Below are 13877 nucleotides of genomic sequence, written 5' to 3'. Positions count from 1 at the left end.
ATTTTCCTGATGAAAATTTTAAAAGATATGAGAACCTATTCAACAGTTAATTTGTGGTCATCTTTTTTCACTCAATGAATAAAGTTAATAAGTTTTAATCTAATAAGTAGCTAATGTATTATTAAAGTATTTTTAGGATGTTTTAAAATATCAATGGATAATATGTTAGATACCTAACTATGCTTTTTCTTTTCGTTATTCAAAACAAAAGAAAATGTTTACTTGTTTTACTATCAGTCTAGTCTTTCAGGGTCAGAAAAATCACTAAAATCACAGTAATGACATGTTATCTCCCAGTTTGAAAAATGGTAATTCAGAACTCAGTGCTTCATGTGAAACACTCTTGAGCTGAGGAGACCGAAAGTAAACTGAGGGCAGGGAGGAAATGAAGTCTTGAAAGAGAACGTCAGTGCTTTTCATACTCTTACTTTCACACAGTTCTAATTCACATTAGCAGGGAGATGAACACATACTGGGATTATGTTGTGATTTGGCCTTATTTCATTTCTCTATACTGAATTATTACTTAGACATTATTCTATTCCATGTAAGGCAAAAAATTTCTCTCCTTATAAAAACTTTTTCTATATTTATGTTTATGTAGCTCCTATAAGTAAAAATGGCTGCATTGTTTAGCCCCAAATACATACTCTCAGGGTCTAACATTAAGATATTTATAATAGTTTATTAAATATTTAAAATAGCTTATTAAAAGATGAATCTCAGAAAAAATGCCTGAAAGTTATAGGACATCTCGAAACTGTATTGAGCTTAAAATGGAAAAGTAATTAATATGATCATCTTAATAATTTATAAATGTTATAATTAATAATTTATAAATATAGGCTTTATTTAATACAGGTGTATCAGCTCCTACTCTGTAACAATAAACACTAGAACTTAATTAAATATGTTTTTTTTTTAATTTCTCATGAGCCTACTGATTTTCTAGGTGGCTTGATTGATTTGGGACAACCTGTGTTGATTTCAGTTGGGCCTGTTCAGTCAGGTGAAATAGCTGTCAGAATGACTGACTTCTGGCTGTCTAGGATGATTTCCTTGAATTCATTCATAGCTTGCTAGGCATGAATCTGAAAACAGATGCTTCAAAGTTGCAAGACACCTTTTAAAAGAATTATATTACTTTTCTTAATTTTGAAACAACAGTGAATAGAGGATATTTAGGAATTTTTAGTCATATGTTTTGTTTAAGCTAGTCAAATAATTTTAAAAGGTCTACCATTGTTATCATTTTATACACATAGCACAGAACAACTGTTTGATGGAAGATACAAGGTCTTATAACTTCGTGCTTGGGCTCAAAAAGCCACTTACCATCGAATTTGCTTCAATTATGTTTAAATGAACTAAACTTTCTGATCATCTTTTAACTGCTTAGCAAGGTGCACAAAAGTATGTGTTTAATTAAATTAAGACTACTAGCCTTCCCAAATTTTAATTGGCCTCTGTGTTTTATAGGTGAGCCAACAGTATTATAGAGTTGATATAATGTAATTAAATTTTAATAAATTCTCTGCAAATTAACTTAGGAATTAATGGAAAGTATTTTCAAATTACATAATTTGTATAATCTTTATGAGTTTATTTCACAAGGTACCTTTTCAGAGATAAAAAATGTAATTCTAAAAAAGTGTTAGGTAGTTAAAAGATAAAGCGATCAGTAAATGATATGTCAACAATATTAAGCTATTATTTTCAAATTCTTTTCTAATTAGAAAAGTAATATATTAATTGTAGAGACTGGACATTTAAAAATACATAAAAAGCATAAAAACATTCAAAATTTTGTTATGCATAAATTAAATTAACCATGGACTCATATCATGTATATAGAGATACAGTTAAAATTTCTTTTAATTTTATTAATATTATGTAATAAGCATAATTTTCTTGCATATTTTTGAAGCATCGTTTTTAATATAAAGTTTCTAGAATATAGTAACTACATAAAATACATTAAACACACATTTTCCTCAGGTATGAAAAATTATTTAAGTAGTCTTTTTTTGAACCTTCGTTCTTTCTGAATATTTCTTTTGTTGTTAAAAGCAAGGCTGTGATGAAGCTAAATATCTGTGTACATTACTCAATGCTTTCTTCCTGATACTGAATACTTTTGTATAAGTTTGTAGGCGTGGACTACTAGTCCACATCTTTTTCCTGTGCTTCTCCAATCCAACCCAGAGTACTCTCTCACTCTCTCTTTTTCTCCCTGCCCCCTTCTACATCTCTAACTTTATTTAAATATCTGCCAATTTGAGAAGCCACATAAGTGTGTTGAATTAATTTTCTTTGCATTGTGTTACCAGTAAGAGTAATTTAAAAAAATTAAATGCTTATTGCATTTCTTTTGTGGAAAAATGCCCATTTATACACTTTACCATTTTTCTGTTGAATTTTCAAACTTTGACTAAACTTTTTATATAATACAAAATCAACCTTTTATCTAAAATTGACCTTAGTTTATTTTTTTGCTTTAGATTTATATTTAAAATGTCCTCCATGTCTAGGGTTTACAGAAGTAATAATATCTTCTTGATTTCCTTCATGACAGAGATAGTTTTTAAAATGTGATGTAGCATACATTTTTATTAATATGTTTAGTAAAAACAAGGGCATAGCAGAAACCATAGTGTTGAAATAGTAAATAAAAGATGAAATGATAATAAGGAAAGCTTCAAAATATGATGCTAGTGGGTCACTGCACACAAGAATTCATCCTGATGGAACTGTCTGCCCTGGCACCTTTATTCTTCTAGTTGATTAGCTGTCACATGTGGTAACTTGGTAGATTGTGCATTATCATAAAACTTTCAGAATCATGCTGAAAGCCAAAGCATATCATAGCTATTTCTTCTCCCTGAAGATGACTTGAAACCAATAGCTACTCTAACTCTTCTCATCTCTCCAAACTGCACATTTCACACAAGTCGTAAAGTACCTTAAATAGGTAAATATCTCATTTTGATTTATATTTCCACAGAGATGATCTAAGCACAGAGTTCTTTATAAAGACCTATGCTTGAATAAATTTGGCCAGATTGCAGAATCAGGAAGGAAATAGATTTAGAGGTTAACATTTATATGAAGGTCAAGTGCATTGGAAACAAAAAATAAATGGATATTTGTACAGTATAAAAGTCCCTTTATTATGCATATTCTCTACTTTTTTTGAATTTTACTTTAAGTTCTGGGATACATGTGCTGAACTTGCAGGTTTGTTACACAGGTTTACATGTGCCTTGGTGATTTGCTGCACCCATCAACCCCTCATCTAGGTTTTAAGCCTCACATGCATTAGGTATTTTTCTTAATGCTCTCCCTCCCCTTGGCCCCCAGTGCCTGTCAGGCCCTGATGTGTGATGTTTCCCTCCCTGTGTACGTGTGTTCTCATTGTTCAACTCCCATTTGTGAGTGAGAACATGCGGTGTTTGGTTTTCTGTTCCTGTGTTAGTTGGCTGAGAATAATGGCTTCCAGCTTCATCCATGTCCCTGCAAAGGACATGAACTCATTCTTTTTTTATGGCCGCATAGTATTCCATGATATATATATGCCACATTTTCTTTATCCAGTCTATCATTGGTAGGCATTTGGGTTGGTTCTAAGTCTTGACTATTGTAAATAGTGCTTCAATAAACATATGTGTGCATGTCTTTATAGTAGAATGATTTACAATCCTTTGGGTATATAGCCAGTAACGGGATTGCTGGGTCAAATAGTATTTCTGGTTCTAGATTCTTGAGGAATTGCCACACTGTCTTCCACAATGGTTGAACTAATTTACACATCCAACAACAGTGTACAAGCATTCCTATTTCTCCACAGCCTCACCAGCATCTGTTGTTTCCTGTAAAAGTCCCCGTTTTTTTTTTTTTTTTTAGACGTAGTCTCACTCTGTTGCCAGGCTGGAGTGCAGTGGCGAGATCTCAGCTCACTGCAACTTCTGCCTCCCGGGTTCAAGAGATTCTCCTGCCTCAGCCTCCCAACTAGCCGGGATTACCACCACGCCCAGCTAATTTTTGTATTTTTAGTAGAGACAGGGTTTCACCACGTTGGCCAGGATAGTTTTAATCTCCTGACCTCGTGATCTGCCCACCTCGGCCTCCCAAAGTGCTCGGATCACAGGTGTGAGCCAATGAGCCTGGCACATAATCTTGTTTTAAGTAGCAGATTCTTTTTGACACAAGTTATTGTTTCATATTCTTTGTAAGAATTTAAAGAGAGAAGAATTTTTATCAATTTGAAATCTTGGTTTCATCATGTAATAAGAAGGCACATTTTTCACTTTAATAATTAATAAATGGATCATGGTTTGCTCACATTTTGAAATATAGTACAGAACACTAAAAATGGGAATATGTTGAAGACAATTTAAACTTAAATAATTTAATATATTAGCAAAAAGTACGGAAAGGAGATTATAAACATTTGAAAAGTAAGACTAATAATAACGTTAAATCAAATAACAAATGATTTTTGAAGCTCTTTTATTTTCTTCTGTAACATTGGTGAAGAAATATGGACTCTTCTCCATGTAGTACAAAATGGAAATCCTTCGTTTTATTATGTTCACGTTTCTGAAAAATTGATGCATGTTTCAAAGAATCGATTGGGAATTGCTGCACTTTACATGTTTAGAAACACATCCACATGTGGAAATCACAGCACACATAGGGCTTTTTAATAAGGAATGACTTCTCATTCATACATTATAATTTTAATTGTCATTTTTGAAAGATATTAGAACAATCAACAAGATCTGAAATCATTTTAGGCTAGAATGAATAGACTATAATTTCAATAAGAAGTTGAATAGTGATAAAAGAGCGAAGCACACTACATTTGTTTTATTTAGTTTGGGAGTCAATCATGTAGACACAAAGATAATTTACAGTCTTATGTGCACACACTTAACACCCAAGATAAAGTAATGTTTTTTAACTTATTATTTCATATTAAAAGGTATTTTTAATGTGGGGAGAAGCAAGAAGGGAAGCGAACATATAACCCCATGCCACTAAAATTTAAAAGGCAAAAATCCTCTAAAATACAAAGCCTTGGAGGCCAATCTCTGTTCTGAACTGTTGCTGAAAACAAACTGAAATAATGTAAAGACAACCAAAAAGGAACTCCTAAAGCTGCCTGGGGCAAATGATAGTATTTTCTTGGGACACATTTAAGTAAGAGCAGCAAGATAAAAAAGAGGAACAAGAAAGGCAAACTAGACAGGGTTATTGTTATGGAAAAGTTCTCAGTAACAAGGCCTTATTTCTATAAAAAAGATAATTCATACTCATACTTTATTAATACCAATGTTAGATCCAGGATAACAGATCCAAATTTCCTGCTGCATTGTGGATGAGGCAGCAGAGTGCAACCATAGCTCACCTTCTGGGATTTTAGAAAAGTCTGAGTTTCAGTTATCTTACTGTAAATATCAGGCTAATATCACTTTCATTGATATTTCAGTACTGTCTGGAAAATATGAACGAATATCTGAACACACTTATAAAAATAGTGGTGTTTCATACTAATATCAAGTAATAAAGTATATTGTTTGAGTTCTACCTTTTTATGAAAAAAATTGAAGAAGGATTTCTTAAAGCTGTGGAAATAAAGACCTATGATTGGTGTGATCATATAATTTATTGTCCAAACCAAGATAGTTTTGAAAATAAGAAGCACTAAAATTATTAAAATAGTATCCATTTAAAAAAAAAACTTTGTTTATTGACTGACAAATTGATTTTGTTAAATTGGATGAATTATTAAAAAAACTATTAAAATCTATTTTTTAAAAATTTAATAACCTTTTAATAATTTCTATCTCTAGTACCAATTTACTGATATTTTTCTGAAGAACAATTGTTTAAAACAGTTTCATACATGTGTAATTTCTTTATTAATTTCAACTTTTAATTAAAATATCATAAAATTCATCATTTTTAAGTGTAGAGTTTGATAAATGTTAGTATATTTATAGTTGTACAACCATCACTACAGTCTAATCCTAGAACTTTTCCATCACCTTGGGCCCTAGGTGATTTGTTTTTATTATTGTACAGCATGACTTGGTAAATGTATCACAATTTATAGATGAATTCTGTCATTGTTTATCATTTAGATTATTTCCAGATTTGGCTTTTTTAAATATAGCTACTATAAAAATTCTTGTCCTTAACTTCTGGTGCACCTGAGGACACATCTCTGTTGTATATATCCATAAGAATAGAATTTCTAGGTCACAGCACAATCATATATTTATCTTAAGGAGATCATTCTACATTGCTTGGCACAGTGGCTTTTTCAATTTACATTTGTTCTTACAGTATATAAGACAATCTAATGCACTATATATTCGGCCAAAGTTGGTACAGACAAATGTTAAACTTTCAGACATCTTAATATGTATAGTAATATCTCATTGAGGCTTTAAATTGCATTTTCCTGATAGTTGATAAAGTTAAACAAGTTTACATGTTTATTTTTCCTTTGAATATCTTCTTTACTGAAGTTTAAAAATCTATTTAAAAATTATGTTGTTTACCTTTTCTTCATTAACATGATAACATTTTTATATATCTGGATAGAATAACCTTCTTGGTTATATACGTTGCTCTTCTACTCTGTGGATTTTCATTACATTAAATGTGTCTTGAGAAATGAAAGTTTACAACTTAAAATAATCCAATGTATACTACAGCATTTACAGTTTAAGCTCTGTGTTCTTCTTAATGAGTACTTTTTAAACACATGCTATTTTAAGATACATTAGTGTTATCTAAATATAGTAAATATTAATATTTTTAGATAAATACTGTTTTAACTTGTGCTTTTAGATCTACCATTTAAAATAAATTTATTCATATGTACTTATGGATTACGGGCTAGTTTCGCTTTTTATTTTCCAGTTTAGGTGGACGGCTGACCTAGTTCTGTTTATGGAATAGATCATCTTTTTCCCACTACTCTACATTAACAAGTTTGTAGTAATTAAACTGTACTTATATACATGGGTTTGTTTTTATCCTCTCTATTCTGTTTTATCATTCTGTTCCTCCTAGAGTCAATACTTCATTATTTTAATTACTGTGATTTATAATAAGTCTTGATATCTAATGGGAGATATTATTAATTACTGTGTTAGGCCTCTGTTGATATCAAAGTATATGAGAACAATATGGTAATATGCAGAAAAGTTATTTAAAATATACAAACTAACTTTGACCTAGTGGAAATTCTCACATTTTATTCTTCTTAAAGATTTTCCTGAATAATTTTAATCTTTTTTATGTCCAAATACATTTTTAAACCCATTTGTCTTTTTCAAAAAAGTTTACGTTTATGTTGAGGTCATATTCAATTTGCATATTTGCAGTATTATCTCTTACAGTGGATGAACATGTCATATTTATTTCTTTTTCTTTAATTTCTCTAAATAATGTTTTATAATTTTGCTATGTAGATGCTTCACACATCTTTTAGACTTATTTTTTCTTGCTGTTGTAAGTGGCACATTTTATAAAATTATATCTTTTAAATATCTGTTGCTAATACAATTACTTTTGTATTCACAATTCTTGTTTGAGGCCACTTATTACATTAAATATTTTTTCGCAGTTTTTAAATTTTTTTACATAAATAATGAAGTTGTCTATGCACCATAAGTTAGAGTTATTTTCCTTTTCAACTTTTATTATGGTTTATTTCTTTTTCATGACATTTTATTCTCAAGAACTGCCTTTGTAATGCTGAATAGACATTGTAGTAATGGTCATCTTTATCCCTTTATATCACAGAAAAACATCTTTCAAAATTTCTCCCATAATTTTGATGATTTTTATTGTTGTTTTTTAGATGATTAAGAAATTCCTCCTAGTTGTAGTGTGCTACGTGTTTTGGCAATAAGTGGATGTTTAATTGTCTCAGAAATAATTGTCAAACATTAAAAACAAATTTGTACTTCTGAATGTGTTAAATTTGAGTGTACTTCTAAATTTACTGATAATTTATATTTTTACTTCTACATTCATGAGTCAGTTGGGCTTGTAATTTTCCTTTCTTATAATATCCTTCTCAGGTTTAAGTTTTAAAGTAATTCTTTCTTCATAAATTGAGCTATGGCTAGTTTTATGGAAAAGTTGCTGTGACTTTGGTATTATTTCCCCATTTAAAATCTGTAAAATCCAGTAAGGCTATCTGGTAGTGCCCTCCAATTTCAAGTTCTGTTCAGCTCTCTGTTCTCAGAAGTCTCTACTGTAATTGTCAGAGAGATACTTCTACAAATCTGCAAGGTCCCTAGGAAAGTGTTTCTCCAAGTGTGTTCCTCACACAAGTAGCAGCAATGTCACCAAGAAACTTGCTAGAAATGCAAATTGCCAAGCCCCTTTTAACACCTGCTGAATTAGAATAGAAATTCTGAGGTTGGGGCCACAAGTCTTTGTTTAAATAAACCTCCCAGGTGACTTTGATGTGCACCAAAATTTGATAACTACCTCAAGAGAAAGCAATTCAAACGTCAGACTCTCTTTTTTTGCCTTCTTTGATGTCTTGGCAGAAAGTATTCATTATTTTGTTAGTGCTACATTGACATCAAAGTATATGAAAACAACATAATTATATGTATAAAAAATATTGAAAGTATAAAAACTAACTAACCTAGCAAATTCACTTATAGAAATTAATCCTAAGGAAACAATATGAAATTCTTAAATGTTTTACAGAAAATTATATTTAAAGGACATATATTTGTACATAGATGATATTCATTTCAGTATTATTTAGTTAATTGTGGCAAATTATGTGTAAGTTCATTAATGAAAATTGGTTAAATAATTATTTTATCTTTCAATGATACAATATCATTCATCTAACAGAACGTTGATTATATATATGATTATATATAAATGATTTTATATATCATATATATGATTTTATATATTATATATGATTTTATATACAACAGATATAAATGATTATATATAAATGATAAAAATATATAAATGATTATATATTATATACATATAATGTATTTCTTTCCAATGGTAATATATTTTTGCTTAAATTAACAAGGCAGAAATAAAGTCATATGTATATTACAGACAATTTTACTCTTTAAAAGATGTGGAAATATATATGCATTAAAATACCAATATAAAGTAATTTGTATTTTTGTACTTCTGTTTATTTTCTTGTCAGCTCTACTAAAAAGTTACTGTTTCTAAAGAGTTATCTTGACTTGTGCTCTAAATGCATTGCCTGACTCTCTATCCCAATTTCTAAACAATTTTTAGATAGTGTTGTAAATGTATTTTACAGTATTTATTGTTAGAGAAGATTATCAAATTTATGTTGATTGTGAATGTTTTTATTATACATATTCAGATATAAATGGATTTGCTCCCATTTAATCTTCATTTATTTTTTAATGATTATATTATAGTTTTAAAATATTTGTTGAGTTTTTACCCTTATAAAAATTTATCACAGGCTTATGTAAAAAGATGCAAGGAGAATACAGAAGAAAAAAGGAGTCCACGTGAATCTGGGTCTTATCCTGAAATAGCGTCTTTGCACATTTACTAATTATCTATCTGTTTCCAATTTTAGTGTGTGGGCTATGAAGTGAGCATCACATTTTTTGTAAAGTTTATAATATTCACACTTTCAAAGCCAAAACACTTCTATAGTTAATTTTTGTTGATATTAGATGTTTGTAATAAATACACCAAAGATTTTAACTGGGATGATTTCTTACAGTGTTTTCCTTTAGGGAGCGGAGATGATATGGAAATAAGATCAAAATACATTGCATAAATGGCATTCAAAGATGTGGATATATATATATATATATATAATGTATATGCATTGAAATACTAATACAATATAGGCTATTAGATGTGTGTGTGTGTGTGTGTGTGTGTGTGTGTGTGTGTGTATATATATATATATGTAGATGGAAAAGTTAAAAAAAAAAAGCTCCTTGCCAAAAAGGTAAAATTAGAAAACAGTTTCAATAACATATTGCATATATTTTGTAACTCAATTAAGACAAATTATTATAATATAATATTACTATTAAAAAACCAAGCTCTGAGTTATTAGCTTGAAAGGGGAGGTTGACAGCCTTCCCCCAGATATAAGATAACAAGACAGCCTGACATATTCTGCTTGTAAATACTTTCATATACTGTTTTGAAATAAACTTTAATTGGCAGACATCATCAATAAGCATTAGATTTGTCATATGCTAATTGTGACAGAGTTTTAATATGTCCCTTTGTTATTTTAAGATCAGATTATTCAGTCGCTAAGAAGGGTATGGGGGTGTGTGTGTATATACATTAGTGTTTTGAAATATAGACCAGCCTCTTCTATAACCCAGAGCAGAGAAGATTGACTATGTTCCTTGTCTCAGTCTTTTTTCCTAAATTTCCTTCTAGCATAGGTCCTTCTCTGTGCTTACCTTCTGGGATCCACTGTGATGTCTTTCAGATGCATGTATCCCTGAGCACACTTTTTACACTTCTGGCCTGAAAAGAGAAAGTTTCTTTTCCCCTATCCCCACATTCCTTCCTTAAGTCTTCTGACATCCTGAAGACCCTCTTTAAGCATCAGCATCAGCCCTTTCTGAAAATCGAAAATGAATCTACCACTGAGGCTGTTTCTCCTCTCAAGACTCAAGACCCTCTTTATTTCTTTTAACTCCACTAGAGGAAGGACAGCAGTAAAATGTTCAGTGCCGTTTGTGTCTGTTCTTGGCAGTGACATTCAGTTCTCTTTATAAAACAAGGGAGTAGAGAGAGAGTAGAAGTGACATCTTCACACACACATATCCTTTGCTAGATTTGTCAAACAGCTGATTTCAAACTGTTAATATGACATAGAATCAATTTTTTTGAGTCAAACTTTTCATTATACAATAGAATTGAAAAGCTAATATCAGAATAACTATCTGTTAGTAATATTTTATAAAAAAAAATTGGTTACATACACACCTAAACATTCACTTACATTCTTATGGCATATGACATTGTGTTGTAAAATATATTTCTTACTCTAGTCACGGTCATAAAAGATCGAAAGCCATGACTTAAGGGCATTATTTAGCGCTGAGCTGTCTAATATGGTAGCTATTTTATTTAAATGTAAATGAATTAAAATTACATAAAATTAAAATCAGTATCTTAACCAAGCCGGCCGCATTTAATTGCTCAATAATCACTTGTGGCAACTTCAATGTATATCTTGGGTCCAGCCTTTTATCATTGCAGAAAGTTCTGTTGGCAGTGCTGATGTAGAAACAATCTAATACTATATTTGTAACATTTTCTTTATATGAAATTTGTACATAACAAATAATGTCCAACAATTAATACAATTTGTGGTGGTTTTTGTCTTTTGCTACAATAAAGTTTTACGCAATAGTATCTAGCTGGTTGTATTAGTGTTGACTTATTGAAAGAATTCCTTTGCTTTATTTAAGCAAAGCAAGACCCAAAAGCATGAGGCAAGAAAGAATAATCATTAGTGGCATGAACTCAGAAGCTCCACTGCTTAGATTCAAATCCACTTTTCTACCTGTGTGAACTTGGACATTTATTTGCCTCAGTTCTATTACCTGTAAAATGGATATGATATGAATAGTTTTATCTATATGTTAGCACTTAAATTTATAAAGTGAACTTTTTTTCTATGAGTTTTTTTATTTTATTTTATTTTATTATTATTATTATTATTATTATTATTATACTTTAACTTTACATTACAAATTTATATTCATAAAATGCCTACACGAGTAAAAGCTAAATTAAGTGATAAGAGTTAAGTTCACTTTTTTGTCTAAACTTATTTGTGTCATATATAAATAAATATATACTTGTATTTGTGTGTGTATATATATTGTCAAGCATCTTGTGAAAATGCGCAGAAGGCACAATGCAAAGTTGTGGTCATTAAAATTTTAATTTGGTTATTGACATTTAAGTTCTCCTTCCTGTGTTAGATGATTCCGGACACATATTTGTATGTTATGAGCAAAAGTTAACTACTGAATATCTATGTTTGAATATTATTTATTTTTAATTTTTTAAATAATTTTAAATGGTTTCTCACAAGGATAAGATAGAATGGAGAGTTTGGAAATTTAAAAAGTAAATGTAGCTCCAAGATGAAAATTGAGAACCATTTCCATTTTAAGAGAGAGAACAGCTTCACAGTGGATTAAAGTATTAAGCTTTATGTTAGTCAATCCAGGTTTCAAATTCCTCTTGCCTCAACTACCCACCATGCAATGAGGGCAGATTACATAAACTTTTTTAGTCTCACTTTTGCCATCTAGCAAGTGAGTGAGATAATATGTGTACCTTATAGAGTCGTTGTGATGGAAAATGAAGTATCAGCATATTCTCACTTATTACATTGAGTACCCAAAGAAGGGAACAATAGACAAAGGGGTCTACTTGAGGGTAGAGGGTGGGAAGAGAGTGAAGATAAAAAAAAAAAAAATACCTATCAGGTACTATGTTTATTATCTGGGCGACAAAATAATCTGTACACCAAACCCATGCAACGCGCAGTTTCTCCATGTAACAAACCTTCACATGTACCCCTTGAACCTAAAATAAATGTTGGAAAGAAAAAAAAAATGAAGTAATGTATGTAAATTGCTGAGAATCATGTTTAGCATAGAGTAAGTGCTCAACAAATGTAAGCCTTTATCATATGATTCATGTAATAGTAACTGCCTCCCTTGCATATGTAATTAAACACCTGAAGAGTTTGATTTTCTTCTCATAACTAAATTGCAATTTTCTCTCTGTTTCTGATTAGGAGTGTGATATTGGATAAACGGTTCACTGTTTCTAGACCTTGGTTTCTACTGAGAAATAAAACAAGTGGATAAAGTCCTCCTAATATCGTTTCTGAGCCTGTGGTTTGGAATCTCAAGAGAAACAAAGTCAAAGGCATTAAAAGAAATGATGTGGTGTAAGGGTAATGAGGAAAACTAAATATATTTAGGCATATTTGAAACTTTGAATGCATCAAAACCCAACCTATGTATCAGTCAGCAGAAGCCCAGTGAACCGTTTGTGTGGATTGACAAAGCGTACTAGATTTCAGCATATTTCAAACTTTTTCTCTTAAGTATGTCTGCTAATTGCTTTTACACTTCCATTATATATAATTCTTTCAGAGATGAATTTGACATTATGTATTAAATTAGAAAAAATCAATAACTTATAGTCAATAAGAAGCTATATAAACAAAAGTTTATGTGTGTTTTATTGGTGTCTCTGAGATGATTTATAAGTAGTACTCTTTGAAGAAATTTTAAAAATGAAATGAAAGTTAAAAATGAAAGCCAACATATAACCTTTATTTCTGATGGACATTAAATGGGAAAGCAATTTGGTCTGAGGGGCAGTTTGGCAGTTTGAAAATTTGTAAATTCCAAAATGTAACCATCAGTTTACAAGATATTAACAGGCAGTGCCACATGAGATTCAAATGAGAAAACAATAGAGCAGAGCAGCAAACTTAAGCACATGATAACCGGAAACTTCCAAGAAGATGAGAAAGCTGCCCAAGTAATTCTTCCTTAGGTTATTCTTTATAAGTTTATAGATAGAACCATTCATTCCACGTTTAGAGGCAAGGAAGGTAAAGGACTGAAAGAATACTAAATATGCTCAAGAAAACAATTCTTTCTCATGGCAAACAAGTCCAACCACGTTTTACAAATGTTGGAGTGGATAATATAGTCTTTCTTATTTCATTATTAAATTGAATGGAGAGGCTTAGCAAAATATATGAAGACACATGCTTTGTGTGATATGGTTAGTTTCAGAAAGGA

The sequence above is a fragment of the Pongo pygmaeus genome, chromosome 2 (assembly GCF_028885625.2).
Source record: "Pongo pygmaeus isolate AG05252 chromosome 2, NHGRI_mPonPyg2-v2.0_pri, whole genome shotgun sequence".
NCBI lineage: Eukaryota > Metazoa > Chordata > Mammalia > Primates > Hominidae > Pongo > Pongo pygmaeus.
The sequence above is the reverse complement of the archived record's forward strand: the minus strand, read 5'-3'. Positions refer to the sequence as shown.